Here is a 19,160-nt window from a genome sequence, read left to right on the forward strand (position 1 = left end):
CGCCACGACTGCTGAAGCCTGCGATCTAGAGTCTGTGCTCTGCCACAAAAGAAGCCACCACAATGAAAACGCATGCACCTCAGCTAGAGAGTAGACGGCACTCGCTGCAACTAGAGAAAGTCTGCTCACAGCAACGGAGACCCAGCACAGCCAAAAATAAATAAATATTAAAAAAAAACATTAAAAAGGAAGAAATAAGAAGTGATGTCTGTGTTGGGGAGGGATTGAATGGAGGAGGGGTGGGCATCAGCTGTGACAATAGCCAAGCAAGGTCAAACATTTGCTTGGAACTTGAATAAGCCAGAATAGAGCGCCCATCCAGAGTGTCTTCATAAAGGAGCAAAGCTTCAGGAGGACAGCTTTCTTCTCTGTAACTCCAGGCTCTGGAAGCACTTAGCAGTGAGTAAGTTTTTCAATAGCACTGAACAGTTATGGCCGTAAGGAAGGCTGCTGGATGCCTCACTATTGAGAAACCTATTTTCCCCAACTTTTCCAGACCATTCTGAATTTCTGACTCATGGCCAACCAATGAACACTGATTTTTAGCTCAGAAAATGTGCTCACTCTAGGGATGGGAAGAGTCATAATGCATGAGATGGACCCACAGGATCTTGGAAGGCAACAATAGATATGACATTGAAAAGAGCAGGAATCTCCTTCCGTGTGTGTGTGGAGCGGGGGGGCGGGGTGTGCACACGTGCACATATCCTCCAGGGTTCTCTCTCAGGACCCAGATATGTTTATTTTTTTTTCAGCTTGGTGACATCTGGCAGCATTCAGTCTCTCCTCCAAGCTAACGCTCCAAAAAACTAAGGTGACCCTGTGTCACTAAATCGTCACCAGCTGTGTCGTGCTTGAAGAAGTCTGTTATTAATATCAGACCTGAATGTTATTTATTAACCAAACACTGCTTACTAATCATTTACAGGTATGTGGTGAAGCTTAGAGTTAAACCCCCAAAGACAACGCCCTGGCAGCACAGAATTTATGGGCTGTAACAAAGAGAATAACAATAGAATGGGAGCAGTGCCACCACGACACAGAGGGAACAGGCACAGGAGAATGTAAACATACAAGCCCTGGCCTAGTTCCATTTAAGCCTTTTAAGATGTTGAGACAAAAGGGCTGGCAGGAACCTTCGAGGAAAGGAAGCAGTTAATGTCAGAAGAAATCCAGATCTCTGAAAGTAAGGATGAAACCTAAGTCTGCAGAATCAGGCAGTTGGTCCCTGTTTCTACCCTCAGCTAACAGCCAGAGGGAACTTGGCTGGCAGGTCTTTCCTCGCTCCTATCCCTGGAGCTCATCAGGGGTTGGGTCAAGCTCACTGGAGGTGTTCTCTCTAACTGCTACAGAATGTCACACCACCTGTGAGCTTCTGCCAAAGGGCATTTGAGAAGAGCTGTAGGTCAGCAAACCATCCTGCTCCTTCCCTTCACTCCTTTCTCCGCATTCCGAGAGTGATGGTGGAGAGCAAGGGAAGGGTCCCTGGTGGTCTTATTCGAGGGAGAGGAACTGGGAGGGGCCGCTTTTCAGAAACCTTGGTGGAAGGTACTAGCTACTTTGGTAGCAGTATTAGGAGACTGTCTCCTCAGAAATGTGGACTGAAGTTACACTGGGTTTGAGAACTCACCAGTGACAAAAGGAATCCTGGTTGAAATAGAAGGAGGAGCCTAGAGCTTTGAAACACACATAAATTCATTCATACTGTGTATGTGTGTGCATGTACATTTGTGAACAGGTGCTCACAATCATGAAACCAGCTCATCTCACCAAACTATTCTTGCTTTTTATTTCTCAAATTGCAGTAGAAACATTTGATCAGGGCAGGGAAAGCAGACAGAAAACATAGAAACGCATAAAGAAAAAAACAATCCCATCACAGAGAGAAACATTTGGTATTTTACATCTGGCACTCCGGTCTTGGCAGATTGAAAGTTCTTTATGCTGTTTTTCAAAATTGGGATCCTACTTAATGTGCTGTTTTCTTTATCTTAACAATGTACTGTGGACTATTTTAAGTTAAGGATGTGTTGTGAATGGGCCCCCACGTTCCCATGATTTTCAGTGCTGCTCTAGTGTTCCCTGTCTGTGTGGACCCAGTCAGACATTCAGGATAAATGCACTTACTCATAACCTTGGCTCAAGATATAAGGAGAACGGTTTAGATCTTGACTTGTGCCCTACGACCCCCCAAATCCCAAGACACGAGTATTTTACTGAGCACTGGGGGGGGGCAGTGCAAGGCTGCCTGTGTGCTCTCTTTCTTGTGTTTCTGGGAGGAGTGACCATTTTCTCCTTTCTTGTAACTGGATTTGTTTTCCCTCTCTCTCTGCTCATTTGTAGTCTATTATTTGCCAGGAACCCCCATGTGTGTTGTTTTAGCATTTCTGAGTGGTTCAGAACCATAATGGTGGGGTGGGGAACGATGGGGGTGCTTTCCCCTTTAGGAAAACTACAAATGTCTCCTTCTTGGTGTCAGCCTGCAGGCATTCCCTGGGTCTGAAAGCTACCCTCACTGTTCCAGAAAAAGCTTGTCTGTGGGGGTGGGGGTGGGGAAGCTGTGGGGCAGTGAGCCCTCCTCTTACCGGCTACCATTTAAAACCATCTGGAGGCAGGGAGGCAATTTGCTCAACCCTTCAACTCTGTGACCACACACATTCTCTAGAGATGTTAATTGGCTGCATAGGAGGGATAAATCTTCTTAGAAGAGTTAAAAAGATATTCTTAGTTTTCTTTGCTTTCCCTCCACTGATTCTCCATAAGAAGGTGTTTGTGGTCTCTGTAAACCGTGTCTCAGAATTTCCCTTGGGCTTCAACTTTTTCCTCACAATCTCCCCTTGCTAATAAGAAATGCAGTTGCCCGAGGTGGCTTTTCTTTTCTTCCCTGGTCTAATTCCCGAGATAATCTGTGGGCCCGTGTCTCATGGGGGAGGAAGAGAGGAAGAGATGGCTCAAGTCCTTCATGGGGTCATTCTTCTGACCCAGACAGTCCAGCCTACTCAGCCCTGGCGCTGGGGCGGTGGAGAAGGGGAGGCCCAAACTCCTGACAAGACCTGCTGAGAATTGTACATACACAGGACAGAAAACCAGAGGACCTTTTCTTTTTCAGAGTATTTCCCTGTTTTTTCTTCTTATTTTTTCCTCTGGTCCATAAACATAAGAAAGAGAAAATGAGATTGTTTAAGCCTAGGGAAAGTGAGGAAAAGCAGGATGGGAACCCATAACAGATAATAATGACCAACAACACATCACAGTTGATGGTGCTCTATGGCTTACAAAGCAATTTCATATCCTTTACCTCAGCTTCTCACAGCCTGAAGACAACAGTGAACAGGTGTTCTGGCGATTTCGGTAACCACGGACCAGGAACTGCAGGCCCTGGTGGACGCTGCGGTCTGTTACTCAGATGTACCTGCAGGATGGAGGAACTCATTCCCCTGGCTGTGGAGAGTGCTGGCCACTGCTGGCCACAACTGAATCCCTCAGTGGGAATTGTCCTCTGTGGGCGCGATCTGCCTCACCCAAGATTTCATTCCTTTCCCGGGCCCTTGCTTTGATTCTGAACAATTTCAAAGGGCCATTCCAGCTCCTACCCTATAGGATCAGTTGCATTTGAGTTCAACAAATGGGATTTTATTTTTGTACTGCTTTATTGACTATGCCAAAGCCTTTGACTGTGTGGATCACAACAAACTGTGGAAAATTTTTCAAGAGATGGGAATACCAGACCACCTGATCTGCCTCCTCTGAAATCTGTATGCAGGTCAAGAACCAACAGAACTGGACATGGAACAACAGATTGGTTCCAAATTGGGAAAGGAGTACGTCAAGGCTGTATATTGTCACCCTGCTTATTTAACTTCTATGCAGACTACATCATGAGAAATGCTGGGCTGGAGGAAGCACAAACTGAAATCAAGATTGCCGGGAGAAATATCAATAACCTCAGATATGCAGATGACACCACTCTTATAGCAGAAAGTGAAGAGGAACTAAAGAGCCTCTTGATGAAAGTGAAAGAGGAGAGTGAAAAAGTTGGCTTAAAGCTCAACATTCAGAAAACTAAGATCATGGCATCTGGTCCCATCACTTCATGGCAAATAGATGGGGAAACAATGGAAACAGTGTCAGATTTTATTTTTTGGGGCTCCAAAATCACTGCAGATGGTGACTGCAGCCATGAAATTAAAAGACGTTTGCTTCTTGGAAGAAAAGCTATGACCAACCTAGACAGCATATTAAAAAGCAGAGACATTATTTTACCAACAAAAGTCCGTCTAGTCAAAGCTATGGTTTTTGTAATAGTCATGTATGGAATATATGTTGGAATATAAAGAAAGCTGAATGCCGAAGAATTGATGCTTTTGAACTGTGGTGTTGGAGAAGACTCTTGAGTCCCTTGGACTGCAGGAGATCCAACAAGTCCATCCTAAAGGAGATCAGTCCTGAATATTCATTGGAAGGACTGATGCTGAAGCTGAAACTCCAACACTTTGGCCACCTGATGTAAAGAATGGACTCATTGTAAGAGACCCTGATTCTGGGAAAGATTGAAGGTGGGAGGAGAAGGGGACAACAGAGGATGAGATGGTTGGAGGGCATCACCAACGTGATGGACAGGAGTTTGAGTAGGCTCCAGGAGTTGGTGATGGACAGGGAAGCCTGGTGTGCTGCGGTACATGGGGTCACAGAGTTGGACATGACTGAGCAACTGAACTGAACTAAACTGAAAACTGCATTTTCTTCACTCAATAACTCATCATGGTTATCTCCCCATATCATTGAATATAGACATACAGTCTTTAACAGCTGCAAAATATCCCATTGTACAGATATCTCTATTTATCCAACCTCCTATTGCTGACATTTAGATATTTTCCAGTTATTTGCTATCGATTATAAAGTTTTTGTTGAACATCTTTGTATATACATCTTCTCAAAAGATGTCCAGCTATCTTTAGGATGAATTCGTAGAATGGCTCAATCAAAGGACACTGCCCTCCAGAAAACTGGTAACAATTACATTCCCACTTCAAGTATTGAGAAAATCCCCACAGCCAGCTGTCTCAGTTCAAACTCATGATGATCAAACTCTAATGGACAGGAAGCGCTACAATCCTTCTACACATCCCTACATAGTTTGCTCTTCTGCTTTTTTAAGATAATTTTTTGAAATCTCATGTCTCCTTAACCTTTCCACATCCCTTTCCTCTCTCACATGCCCAGCTGTTGTCCTGTTTTATGTATGTCCAATTCTAAAAAATTAGAAGCTAGGGCAATGGACTTTCCTGGTGGCTCAGATAGTAAAGAATCTGCCTGCAATGCGGGAGACCTGGGGTCGATCCCTGGGTTGGGAAGATGCCCTGGAGAAAGGAATGGCTACCCACTCCAATATTCTTGCCTGGAGAATTCCATGGACAGAGGAGCTTGGTAGGCTACAGTCATGACACATGAGATCACAAGCGTCAGACATGACTGAGCAACTTACACACACTAGGGCAACAATCCCCCCGTTTTTTTTTTTTTGAGCCACCCTGTGCAGCTTGACGGATCTTAGTTCCCCATCAGGGATCCAGATATTGAACTCAGGCCCATAGCAGCAGAAGTGCAGAGTCCTAGCCACTGGACTGCCAGGGAATTCCTGAGGGCAGCAAGCTTATCTGTCTACCCCAAATCAATACAAGCATGCGTGCGCGTGCACACACACACACACACACACACACACACCATGCACTGTAAACTGGAACTTGCTTTCTCTGTCTTCCTCCTTCACTGTGGCAAAGGCTCTACGTGTCTAGCAATGGTTAGCACTTTCCTTGAACCACATCAGCATAACTGCTCAAGGACCTCTTTCCTGCAATATTTTCTTTCTCTGCTACATCCTCGTTATCATCTCTTTCTTTCTCTCTCCTGGATCATTCTCAAAAGCATAAAAAAACTTCTCATCTCCTATCTTAAAATACAAACAAATAAAAAATAATAAAATGAAGGACAAAACTCTCTGTTGAGCCCAGCCTTCACTCCATTCTCTCGGGTTCCCTTCACAACAACCCAGAAAGAAAAATAGATACAGATCAATGTCTTATCATTCATCTACTCATTCAGTAAGTATTTACTGAACATCTACTATTTGCCGGGCACTGACAGAAGAGAAAGGTGCATAAGATAGACAAAGTCTCTATTCCCAAGAAACTTGAAATCCAGTGGCAGAAACAGATATAACCAGGCAGACTGCAATGGAAGCCAGTTAGAACAGAGAGACAGTGATGGGCTTGAGAGCAAGGGAGCTCGGATGGGCCCCTGCTCTAGAGAGGGGGTCAAAGAATGGTGCTCTAACACAACATATCTGATGCAGCCAACCATGCAAAGACCAAGGAGGAACTTTCCAGGCAGAAAAGAACAGTAAGCCCTGAAACCGTGAGGCAAGAAAGAACTCTGACATTTGAGGCACAGCAAGGGGACCACAGAGTAAGAGCAGAGCGTGAAGAAAGGTGAGAAGGGTCCAGATGGGCTAGGTGGCAGTTTGGGGGTGGGAATGTATTATAGATTCTTTGGGAAAACACTAAAGAGTTTCAAGCAACATGCTTAGAACTTAGTGTTGTTTTTTTTTTTTTAATTTTATTGAGCTAACCTGTGGAAATCGAGTTTTATGGGAATTCAAACAACTGGCTGGAAAATCATCTTTTTTTAAATTGAGTCAATTTGAAACTCCAAAAATACAATGGTGTATTCATTAAAAAAAGATCCATCTCAAAAATGCAAAAATTCCATACTCATAGCAGAGGTGAGTCCATCATCAAAGTCCTTGAATGGGTTATTGCATGCAAAGCCCACATTTTTTTAAAAACACTTTAACTTTATGAGAGTTTTTTTCTTTTTTTTTTTTTAAGGAAAAGGGAAAATCAGGTTTGTGCCTCTGGAAAAAAAATTTGGCCTGGGTTCTAAACAAACACACGAAAGATTCTCTAATCTTCTTAGATTCGTAAATGAGCTATTTCCTTAAGCACAATTAGGAATGGCTTATTTTCTCAATTTTAAGTGAGTTTCTGAAATATATCACGTGACACAGAGGATAAGTGGAAACTAGAAGCTGCTCTTTCTAGGTCATGAATCATACCATCTTGCTTTTCTTCTATAATTTGCTGCTATTAATGTCTGAAATCTAAGACCACTGCCACAAATTAACTTACAATTCCTTACACATGAAAAGGGCACATGGCGACTCAGTACTACAGGTGACTGTTTACATCATTCACATGGTGATCAGTTGGGAAATGCTTTGTGTATTTAAGATTCTCCTTTCAGAACTTTTGGATATCCATGTAATATGCCTTTAGGATAAAAAAGGCTGGGGGTGGGAGCTGATCTGGATTTGTTTGCAGATAGCTCAGTCAGTAAAGTGTCTGCAATGCAGGAGACCTGGATTCGATTCCTGGGTTGGGAAGATCCCCTGGAGAAGGAAATGGCAATCCACTCCAGTATTCTTGCCTGGAAAATCCCATGGACAGAGGAGGATGGCTGGCTACAGTCCAAGGGGTCGCAAGAGTCGGACATGACTTAGCAACTAAACCACTACCACCACAGCTTAAAACACATTTGTAAATGTGTAAAAATATGTCACATAGACACACACATAGATGATTGCACCCCGCCCCCAAACAACCACAGGTGAGGAACGTTTTTCACATATACACACACATTCTACTGGCCTTCTGGTTCATCTTTCCCTTCCCTTCAGATTTTGTAGAGCTGTTTTGACTCCTGCATTTTCTAGGCTAATTATTCCAGAGGATTTAAACCTTTGGCCATTGAGGTTGTGGCTGGTGCTATTATGACTCCAAGATAAACATTTTCTCTCATTTCACAATGCTCAAGAGTTTCAAGGAAAAGTTTTAAGTCCAAAGAAGTGTCACCAGGGCCCTCGGAACTCAGGGAAGACACTGCTTCTCCCTGTGTCACAAACACCTTGCAAGTCATGGAATTCTGCCACCAAATTCTCCTCGTGCTGATGAACAGACGTCTTTAGAGCAGAGGTGAAGGGGCACCTATGTGCTTGGTGTCACAATCATTACAGAAATTGTTGGGGGAGTTTGGGGAGAATGGATACATGTTTACATATGGCAGAGTCCCCTTGCTGTCCCCCTGAAACTATCACAACATTGTTAATCGGTTATACTCCAATATAAAATAAAAAGTTTTTTTAAAAACAAACTGTTTGGGGGAGATTATGAGGTCAGATATCATATAGCTTCCCCACATTTCTGGCTCTTTCCTCTCCTTCATCCCTACCCTTCCTAGACTTGAAATGTCCCTTCTCAATTCAGAAAGGAAAACGACTGGCTGGCTTTTCCCCAAAGATGTTCTTATTGCACTTTGATTTCTCTGCTCTGGTCTATTGACCTAACGCTGGAGACACTTTCCTCTACCACCCACCAGCTTCTAACCACCACTAACTACCTTCCTCGGTCCCTGGCTTATCTGTGAGAATCAGCTTTGCCTTGTTCGTGGTCATTTCTGAGATGTTTTATTAAAAAGTAAAACCCCCTCAACCCTTCCTTTTTCTCTAAGCCAGCATTCCAACTGGGCTGGGAGGGGAAAGGCCAGCATTCAGCCACCTCTCCCCTCTGAGAGCTGAGGTTTCATTCACTTCCCCTCTGGTTCAGGAATGCTGCTCCCCCACGGCACTTGTGGCAGCAAACAGGTTTTATCTGCTTCGTTTCTCAAGTGTTTATTTAACTTGTCTCAGCCTTCTCTCCTTACTCAGTGAGAATGCTTTGTGAATTTGCATGTGTCATGCTCATCCCAATGTTAAAGATAAAGGACACTAACTACCCTCCAGTGAATTCCCAACCTACTGCCCTCTTGGTCACCAGAAATGACCTCTCCTCCTCTTCCGGCTTTTAGTGAGCGGGGGCCCACTAAAAGTGACTGTGTGCACCAACCACGCAGATTTTTCAAATATCTTTGGTGAGATAATTCACATATTTTAAGAAAAAGCTACCTCTGAGAACACAGTTATCTTGACCTTTGGTTCTTTCAATAGTTTTATATTTTTAGCAAGATGGTGAGCCTTTTCAATGAACTTGATCCTTTTCTGAAGAAATTGCTCAAAATGTGCAGAATCCTTCCCCGGAAGCACTAAAATCAAAGGTGGATCTCAGAATCCGTTTCTTTGTTATGTCACTCTTGATGACAAATTTTCTCTATTTTGATTGTAAAACCTCTGTTGAATTTAAAATCACCTTTCCAACAACATGGCTTTTCCATTTCTCTACCACTATGCTTAGGGCTTCTCTGGTGGCTCAGCAATAAAGAATCTGCCTGCCAATGCAGGAGATGCAGATTTGATCCCTGATCCAGGAAGATCCCCTGGAGAAGGAAATGGCAACCCACTCCAGTATTCTTGCCTGGGAAATCCCAAGAACAGAAGAGCCTGGAGGGCTACAGTCCATGGAGTCGCAAACAGTTGGACATGACTTAGCGAATTAACAACCACCACCACTGTGTGTAAAGGCTCTGAACCTAAACTTTTTTTCATTAGGCTAACTTTTTGAATCCTCATTCATTTAAAAACGAGAATTTGGTTTTCTGCAAAATCTCTACCTAGTAAAGAGTAAGGAATTTGTTTTAAATTAGAATTCATGTTTAGTGAGAAAAAACAAATCACACAGAACTTGATGTCTTCAAACGAGACTTTACACCAAAGGCAGAAAAGACCTAGATGTATTCCTGGGTAGGGCAAGCGGAAATGTTCAGAGGAAGTTACGGGGACCTCCCTGGTGGTCCAGCGGTTAAGATTCTGTGCTTCCAATTCAGGGGCATGGGTATTGAGCCCTGGTCAGGGAACTAAGATCCCACATGCTCTGCAGCATGGCCACAAAATTAAATAAGTAAGTAAACTGGGGAGAAAAGTAAATTTAAAAAAATAAGAAGTTACCATATACTGGAAGAAGGAGGAGTGTAAGCTAATATAGCTAAATAGCAATTTTTGTTTTTTAAAGTTTAAGAAAAGCTCCCAAGTGACCTGAGTTGGGTCCTATTCACAAAACACGCAGACAGGAGGGTCATTCAGCTGGTTCTAAGCCTGGCGAAGGATAAGGGTGTATGTGGCCCCTTTTACCAAGTGAGGCTAGACCAACTTTGCCTACCACCCAAAAGCCAGCTTTCTCCTGGGACCTCCAAGCATCACCTTCAGTCCACAGCCTCCTTCTTATCACCAGCCTATGTAAGTTTTCATGGGGGGCGGGTGGGGATCTGCACTGCTCAACCCTGACTGGCTGTGAACTTCTAACCCAAGGAGCATTCTTATCCCATTAGGATGAAATCCACAGGGTTCAACAACTTAATTCCTCTATGAACACTGAATGTATACCAGGTGCCAGGGGAAGGGAGAGGACAGCGGGGAGGCTGGGCTATACACGTGACCAAGTCCCCGATGATTTCCAGGTCCTGAGGGTCTAGCTGAGCAAAGATATGCTGGATAGGAAACCAAAAATAACACCAGATAGAATAAAATCAATGCAATCACAGTGCAAATTGCTCAAGGGATCCAGAGGGGAAAACAATTCATTTCATGATGGGGAGTGGAGGAAAAGGAAAGAGAATTTTCATAGTAGTGAATGGGAGGGGGCACTTTTGGCTGAGTGAACAGTCTTGAAATGGAGCCTGTGTTTAGAGACCACTTTTTAATAGTCTGGCATGGCTGTGGGGGAAATTCGAGAATTCAATGGAGAATGAGACAGACGCAGAGCCTCCACATGAAATCCTATAGTCGGGAGAGAGGGCAGTAAAGTATCCTCCATATAAGTTAGGCAAATAAAAGTATTTAAAAAAAAAAAAAGTAAAACAAGATTTTCCTGGCTAGTGAAATCTTTGGAATTATAGAAGGGAATCAGATACTACTAATAATTATAATAATAATGGTGATTATTTTGTCAAGCCGGAAGTGGTTTAGGACATACATAGTCTTTTAGAGCTGAAGGAACTTTAAAGACCATCCCTGCCAATTCCCTTATTTTAAAAAACAGATGAGGAGATTGATGACCAGAGCAAAGTGCGTGCATGCTCAGTTGTGTCTAACTCTGCGGCACCATGGACTGCTGTCCACCAGGCTTCTCTGTCCATGTTATTTTCCAGGCAAGAAACCTGGAGTGGATTGACATTTCCTACTCCGTGAGATCGAACCTGCATCTCTTGTGTCTTCTGCATTGGCAGGCAGATTCTTTAACCACTACACCACCTGAGAAGCCTACAGAAAAGTCCCTTGTCTCAAATCCACAGCTGCTTAGGGGCAAAGCAGGGTTGAACACAGATCTCTTTCTTTCTAGACCTGGTCACTTTCCACTAAAACGTGTCAACCTGCACCCTCCTGGCTTTTTTTCAGAGAAGGGAAAACAGTGAAACAGCAGTTGGAGTTTAAGAGGTTTGCCTGAAGTCCCATAGCCAGTGGTGGCTCAGAGGGAACTCAGACCGAAGACATCAGAGACATCAAGCCAACACTCTCCTGTAAACATTCTTACTAAAATTAAACCCATTCACGAGGGGTGAAGCACGAGACAGAAGAGTGAGTGTGGTGATTAAAGCCCAAGAATGCATGTTTCTCCAATCGTGACCTGGGTAAGAAACACAGGGGCTGCAGGAGTCTGCTTTGCCTCAGCTGCCATCCGGCCCCACCACGCACAAGCCAAGCTGCAGGGAGCTCTCTTTCTCCACTGAGGGCTTAGCTGCAATATGGTTTAAATTAGACATTTCTTGCCTGAGTAGAACAAATCACTTAGGTTATACGCTGACAAAAAAGGAACAGTCTGCATGCTTGGAAAGCTTAGGGGGAATTAAATTATGCGCTGTCACTTCAGAGTTGTTCCTCTGTCCTCTCCACCACCACCTCTCAATTGCCTGCAGGAGTCCTAGCCTTGCGTGCAAGCCGAGCCCTAACCCAGGGCTTAACATAAACTTCGGGCTCTCAGGTCATTGGGAAATAACAGGTATATCCGGTTGGGTCTTTTGTGCTTGTCTGCACGCAAATTAAAAGCTCGTGCAAAGCTGAACTCCTTGGAGCCTCTGGTTAGGGAGAAGGTATGATGCCTTGGAAGAGAATTCTCACACGATCTCTGTTTGCTTTTTCAGGGAATGGGGGTGGAGGGTTGAGCTTGCTTATGGGAAATTCACACCTCTGGGCAGCTGAGCTCAGAAGGGGCGGGATGTGGAGGTGGCTTTGTGCCAGCTGGTCTGCTGGGAGCAGGAGTCTGCAGGACCTCATGTCGGAGCTTTGAAAGGGGGTACATCTTGTAGATTTCCGTGGGGGGAGTAGAGGTGGGTGGGCCAAGGCCTGTGCTTCCTGGCTGGTGTCAACAGTGGCAGGACCCTTGGAAGGCCAGAGTTGTGTGGGGAGGGGCACAGGTGGGGCCCTATAACTAAGGGAAGGACCCATGCACCAAAAGCTGTCACCTCAGCACCCCACCTCCCTCACTGTTGAAGACCCCATTATGATTCAGCTTTTTTAAAAAGAAAAAAAAAGATTTTAAAAATGTGGGCCATTTTTCAAGTCTTTATTGAATTTGTTATAACATTGCTTCTGTTCTATGTTTTGTTTTTTTGCTGTTGTTGTTGTTTTTGACTGAGAGGCATGTGGGATCCCATCTCCTTGACCAGGGAATGAACCCCTGAATTGGAAGGTAAAGTCTTAACCACTGGACCACCAGGAAATCCCTACAATTCAACTCCGAAGCCTCCAGAAGGCTGGTTGGAGTGGGAGAAGGTGTCCACTCTGTCCCTGTGCTTCATCTAATAGGAAGCAGTGATGTTCATGTCTCCTGCTCTTACGGTTTTGCTTACCTGGCCTGGAGCAGAGGTTGCAGGGTACCTCCAGGATCTGGTAGACCGGAATTCACATTTTAGCTCAGCTACCACAGGAGCTGCGTGGCCTTGGTTGATAACGCCAACTCTTCCTGTCTTGCTTTATTTGTCTGTAGGAAAGGGATTATGGTTAACAGTTACCTTAGAGAGTTGGTTGTGAAGGATTAATAAAATGATTCATGTCAAGTGCTTGGCACTCCGCCCGGCTCAGAGTGCTCAATAAATGGTAGTAGTACATTATTACTATTACCGTTGTTATTACTGGCACAGCTGCTAATGAAAGAGCCGCCGTGATCTCAGGATGTGGCTCAGATGCCCTTCTGGCCCCACACCTGAGCAAGAGCTCCCCACCCCCTTCATCTAAGCCACGCTCTCCCGGTCGCTGACTCAGACATCACCTGGGCTCCAGGCAGCAGAGATGTGGGTACCACTCTGCCTCTTCCTTCTGGCCCTGCTTGGGGGTTAAACTGCACCATCCCCACTAGACCCATCGTCTGGGAGTGGTACCTCTGTGATAGCCCAGCTGTTTAGAAATGCCCACACGTGTCTCAGGGGCTTTCCTCCAAAAATCAGTCACTGGGACATGTTTGCCTCTGAAATCTACCCTCACTGCCACCAAGTTCCTATATCAAGACCATAGATATTATGGTCTTTATATTCTTTAGATAGTAATACTTCTGGGTGGATTTTTCTCACAAGAAAAATCATACATTTGAACTGAGATGGTGATTCTCAATGGCAACCCACTTCAGTGTTCTTGCCTGGAGAATCCCAGGGATGGAGGAGCCTGGTGGGCTTCCATCTATGGGGTTGCACAGAGTCGGACGTGACTGAAGCAACTCAGCAGCAGCAGGTGATTCTCAAAGTGTGGCCCGGGGACTTCTTGGGAGGGTAGGTGGTCCCTGAGATGCTTTCAGGAAGTCCATAAGGTTAAAACTATGGTCATAAAGTAGTCTTTGCCCTTCTCCCCATTATTCTCTCACAAGATCACCAGGGGTCTTTCAGGGGCTACCTGACATTCAATATCACTACAGATTGGTTACAGCATCAGATATGAGTATTCATCTGTCTTCTATTAAATCAGAAATTAAAGGGATTTGTAAAATATGTAAAACAATGCCACTCCTACTAAATATTTTTTGTTTTGGAAAACAGAGATATTTTCTAATATGCTATTTATGTAAACATGTTTTAGGTTTATTGTGTTTTAATGAATAAATTTCATTTCTAAAATTGTAAATGCGTGCATGCACGCTCAGATCCTCAGACATGTCCGACTCTTTGCAACCCCACGGACTATAGCCTGCCAGGCTCCACTGTCCATGGAATTTAGATAAAACTTAGATGAAGCAATAGCTCTTTGGTTTCTGTAACATTTTTTAAGAGTAGAAAGAGGTCCTGAACACGAAACATTTGAGAAACACTGAGCTAAGATTTTGGCATTGGGACCAATGAAGTCATCACTTTGCTCACTTACTTCTAAATAAAACTGTCATTTCTGGGAGTCTGGAATAGTGTGAATTTTATAGTAAGTTCAATATAATGCATTTGAATGTAGCAGATCTAGTCATGAAGGCCATGTGGAGGCTGCATTCCAGCCACTGTTTTAAAGGAAAATTTTTCAAAACCCTCCCAAGACTGGATTGTAAATTACAGAGCCTGAACTGTGCAGGACAGATAGCAATTTTCTCCACTAGGAGAGGAGAGGGCAGGTCTGAATTGCATCTCACACGGGAACCAAGATGGCTTTTCCTGTTGGGGTCCTGGCGTCCAGGAGGATGTCAGCTCTCCTGGGGGAGTGGGGAGAGGCTTGGGATCACCCAGGTCGTTCACAGGCATGTGGGTGCTGGGGAAGTGTATACACACAGTGTGGAGTCAGAAGGGAGGGGCTACTGGACAGTTTATGACACTGGCAGTCAGTTCACGTGTGTTGATCGCTATGGTCTGGGTGGGCTTTGGAGCCTGTAGACCCGAGTACAGATCTTGACCCCCAGAGATTGTCATACTGAGTGAGTAAGTGAGACAGAGAAAGAGAAATATCATATGATATCCCTTATATGTGGAATCTAAAAAAAAAAAATGATACAAATGAACTTATTTACAAAATAGACTCATAGAGAATGAACTTACGGTTACCAGCGAGGAAGAATCGGGGAAGGGATACTTACGGAGTTTCGGATGGACAGGTACACACTGCTATATTCAAAATGGATAACTAACAAGGACTTACTGTATGGCACAGGGAACTCTGCTCAATGTTATGTGGCAGCCTGGATAGGAGGGGAGTCTGGGGGAGAATGGATACATGTACATGTATGGTTGAGTCCGTTTCCTGCTCACCCAAAACTATCACAGCGTTGTTAACCGGCTATACTCCAATATAAAATAAAAAATTAAAAAATCACTTGCAACCTGTAAGACTTTTGGCAAATAGTCCATCGTGTCTGAACCTTAATCCTCTTATATGTAAAGCAGGCTAATGATGGCTATACATTTAGGATGATCGGGAGAAGTAAATGAAGTTGTCAAGCACTGAATACAGTGCCCGGCACTTGGAGGGAAAATTAACTCCTTTCCTCTCTGTGTCTTGACTTGCTTTGTGGTGTTCAGCACTCTAACAGACCAGAGGAGAGTGAGCCCTGGCCTGACCTCACAACTACAACATTGGAGAGGAGGATCATCCTCTCGTTTCACTGGGCACAGAGTTCTGCATGTGGCACTCAAAATTGTTGTAGTTATTCCATGTTAAATGAAATGACACTTGTAATCTGATTTTCACCTCTCTGAGCTGCCTCCGGGAGCTGCAGGTATGATACCCAGAGCCCAGCAGGAGAAAGGCACAAGGATTGCCACTGGTTCAGAGCCCGTCATGTGTTCTTAAATGGGATGGAGATTTCCATTTTACCCCAGAGCCCCAGGTATTCCATGAGGTAACCCCGCGATCTGGGAGCTCAGGTGAGTGTATCAGATGCTCCCTGAAACCGCGGACAGTGCCCTGGGGGCCTGGTAAGAGGCACCAGCTGCACCTGAACACAGGTGTAGGTGCTGCTACCAAGGCTCAGAACCTGAGAAGTCCTGACTTCCTTCTGCAATCCAACCCGTAAAACAAATAAGCCACAGGCTGACTCGGCACAATAGTTCAAGGAAAGAAGGTTAGTCACCACCACAGTACAGATGGCTGAATTCGACTTTCCACTGTGGCCAGGGGAGCGTTTCCTCCCTGGCAGTTAACAAGGAAGGGCAGAGAGACTCCTCGCCCAGCCTTCTGGTCCGGGCTGCCAGACAGCCTGAGCTTCTTCAGTGCAGCTGCTCAGTGTTCTGGGTGCCGCAGGTCTGAGCCACAGCCCACTTTCATCCAGACCTGTACTGGGAGGAAAGTAGGCGGTCTCTTCTGGGGAGCCAGGGAGCATGGCTTCATTCATGCCAACCCCTGGAGGTCCCAGGACAGCACTTCCTGGGGCCTTTTCCTGTTTGCACCGCGTGGACTGTCGTTTTCTTAACTCTCCCTGGCAGCGATGGCCCAAGTGCTGTCCCAGAGCCTCTGCTCTGTGGGAGGGACTGGCCCAGAGCCTGGCTTGGAGGAAGGCACCCGGCTCGGCCTCCTCCGGGACCTTTTGGGAGCGTGGCATCCTCCTGCCTAAAGAGCTGCCTCTGCTCTGAGGGTCCTGAAGTGGAGCGTGTCCATCTGGGTGAGCTGAAACAAGGTGAGAAAGAAGTACTGCATGGCTCCATCTGGGAGCTGGAGGAAACCGCAAATTGGCTGTTGATGCTGAGCCCTTCTGCCAAGAGCAGATGGCTCTGAGGTTGGCCTTTTCAGGCAGCGGCAAATGGCTTCCCTCAGAGTAATGATCATAACTGATGCGTCTGAGCCCCTCCCTGGTACCAGGCACTGTTCTTCTAAAGCTGTACATGTATTAGCTCGTTTAGTCCTGAAGTAGGTACTGGCGTGGTCTCTGTTTTACCCAAATGTGAACTGGACCCAGAAAGCTATTTGCAGCAGCTAGAGTCACTCGGTTATGAGTGGTAGAGGCAGAACCCTGCGGGCTCTGGAGTTGGGGGCTACTGACCACTCATGTGCTGCCTCAGAAAGAAAAGGAGGCTGTGGCTGTTGTCACCTTAGGCTTCCAGGAGGTTGCAGGCGGTTGGGTGAGGGTGTGTCACCCCAAAGCATCACACTGAACCAAGCAGGCTATGTTTATCTCTGTGAGGTCCAAGTCCTTGCGTGACTCTGATTTTATTGGACAGGAATAAGGGCGTAGTACTAGTGGTAACAATAATAAATAACGGCTAGCTTTTATTGAGAACTCACTCTTTGCCATCAACTGTGCTAATTGGTATCCTCATAATATCTCATTTAATCCTCACAGTGACTCCCTGTGGCTGGGATATTATGATCCCTTTTGTACAAATGAGGATATTTGGGCTAAGAAGAGTTAACTACCATGGCCAAGGTCACTGCTTATAAGTCAGAGAGCTGGGCCTTACACCCAAGAGTGCCTGGCTCCAGAAGCCAAATTCCTAATGATGTGTTATGCTGGCTTTACTGCTTTTAATCTCCTCTGGAAGATTAGACAAACCTAGAAGGCTTTTTGGGCCTGTGCCCAGGGGCCTGTCATCATCTCGGAGGGGACACTGAGGCACGCTGAGGTCACTCTCCTACCCTGGATTCTGTGATGTCTTCCATAGAGATATGGAAATCCGGAATGCTCCCCCCACTAATGTCTTATCAGCTTTAATCTGGGGATTTCCCTCACCTGTCAAGAAGAGGAGATGATCTGAGCACAAGCATACCAATTCTTTAAAGGAAAGAACAGATCTGAAAGACAAGTAATCCCTTTGTTTTGTTTTCATTCTACATTTGCAAAGCTAAATTAAAGCAATCATTCTTTATAGAAGGAAAAGTTTGTTGGTACATGCTACTGGGTACAAAATCCCAGGTTCCAGATGCAAACTGACCGTCTTTGTGGAAGACAAGGAGGTGGTAGCAAGACCCTTTAAAATGCATACCCCTTTGGTTCAAGATTCTCCACTGGGAAAACATTTGCAAATGTATACAGAATTGCACAGAAAAGTGAAGTCACCGCAATGGAGTCTCAAATAAGTTGGAAAGAACACAAACGGTCTTCAAAGAGAAATGGCTAAATAAATTATGTTACAGTCATACTACGCAGTAGTTTAAAAGCATGTGGTAGGTAGATCTATACCTTCTGTTGAAGTTGCCAAGACAACTGTTAAGTTGAAAAAAAATCACTGAACAGTAATTTTAGTATGATCTCATTTGTATTAAAAATATACACATATGCACAAGCATATGCTATACATAAGTGGAAGACACATGATTCTTGTGGCTGCACATGAGAAGGGGTAGGAGCATGGGCTTTCCTAATTCTCTGCATATTCTTATACACTGATTGAATCTTTTGCAACAAGAGTATGTTTGTATACTATGCGTGGGTGTGTTTTAAGAATTTATATCTGGTCAAAACTGAAAAATAATATATACAAATTGTATAATATTATAACATGCCTGAGTGCTAAGTCGCTTCAGGCGTGTCTGACTCTGTGTGACGCTATGGACGGCACTGGGCCAGGCTCCTCTGTCCATGGAATATTCCAGGCAAGAATACTGGAATGGGTTGCCATTTCCTACTCCAGGAGATCTTCCCAACCCAGAGATTGAACCTGCATCTCTTAAGTCTCCTACATTGGCAGGTAGGTTCTTTACCAATAGCGCCACTTGGGAAGCCCTAATATTGTATGCTCAAAATTCTCCAAGCCAGGCTTCAGCAATACGTGAACCATGAACTTCCAAATGTTCAAGCTGGTTTTAGAAAAGGCAGAGGAACCAGAGACCAAATTGCCAACATCCGCTGGATCATCGAAAAAGCAAGAGAGTTCCAGAAAAACATCTATTTCTGCTTTATTGACTATGCCAAAGCCTTTGACTGTGTGGATCACAATAAACTGTGGAAAATTCTGAAAGACATGGGAATACCAGCCCACCTGACCTGCCTCTTGAGAAATTTGTATGCAGGTCAGGAAGCAACAGTTAGAACTGGACATGGAACAACAGACTGGTTCCAGATAGGAAAAGGAGTACGTCAAGGCTGTATATCGTCACCCTGCTTATTTAACTTATACGCAGAGCACATCATGAGAAATGCTGGGCTGGAAGAAGCACAAGCTGGAATCAAGATTGCTGGGAGAAATATCAATAACGTCAGATATGCAAATGACACCACCCTTATGGCAGAAAGTGAAGAGGAACTTAAAAGCCTCTTGATGAAGGTGAAAGTGGAGAGTGA

General features: G+C 44.8%; 1 long non-coding RNA gene across 1 annotated transcript in view; it reads left to right on the forward strand.

The window, feature by feature from the left end:
- The window catches only part of LOC147363487 (uncharacterized), a 31,609-nt gene extending 19,760 nt beyond the window's left edge, over positions 1-11,849 (forward strand). Inside the window, exon 3 of the long non-coding RNA XR_015137212.1 lies at positions 11,384-11,849. This is a non-coding gene — a long non-coding RNA (uncharacterized LOC147363487). The remainder of the gene's footprint in view (positions 1-11,383) is intronic.
- Positions 11,850-19,160: the final 7,311 nt, after the last annotated feature.

This window comes from Bos grunniens, chromosome 11, assembly GCF_055505025.1.
Source record: "Bos grunniens cultivar Pamir isolate PY7600 chromosome 11, Bosgru_T2T1.0, whole genome shotgun sequence".
Classification (NCBI taxonomy): domain Eukaryota; kingdom Metazoa; phylum Chordata; class Mammalia; order Artiodactyla; family Bovidae; genus Bos; species Bos grunniens.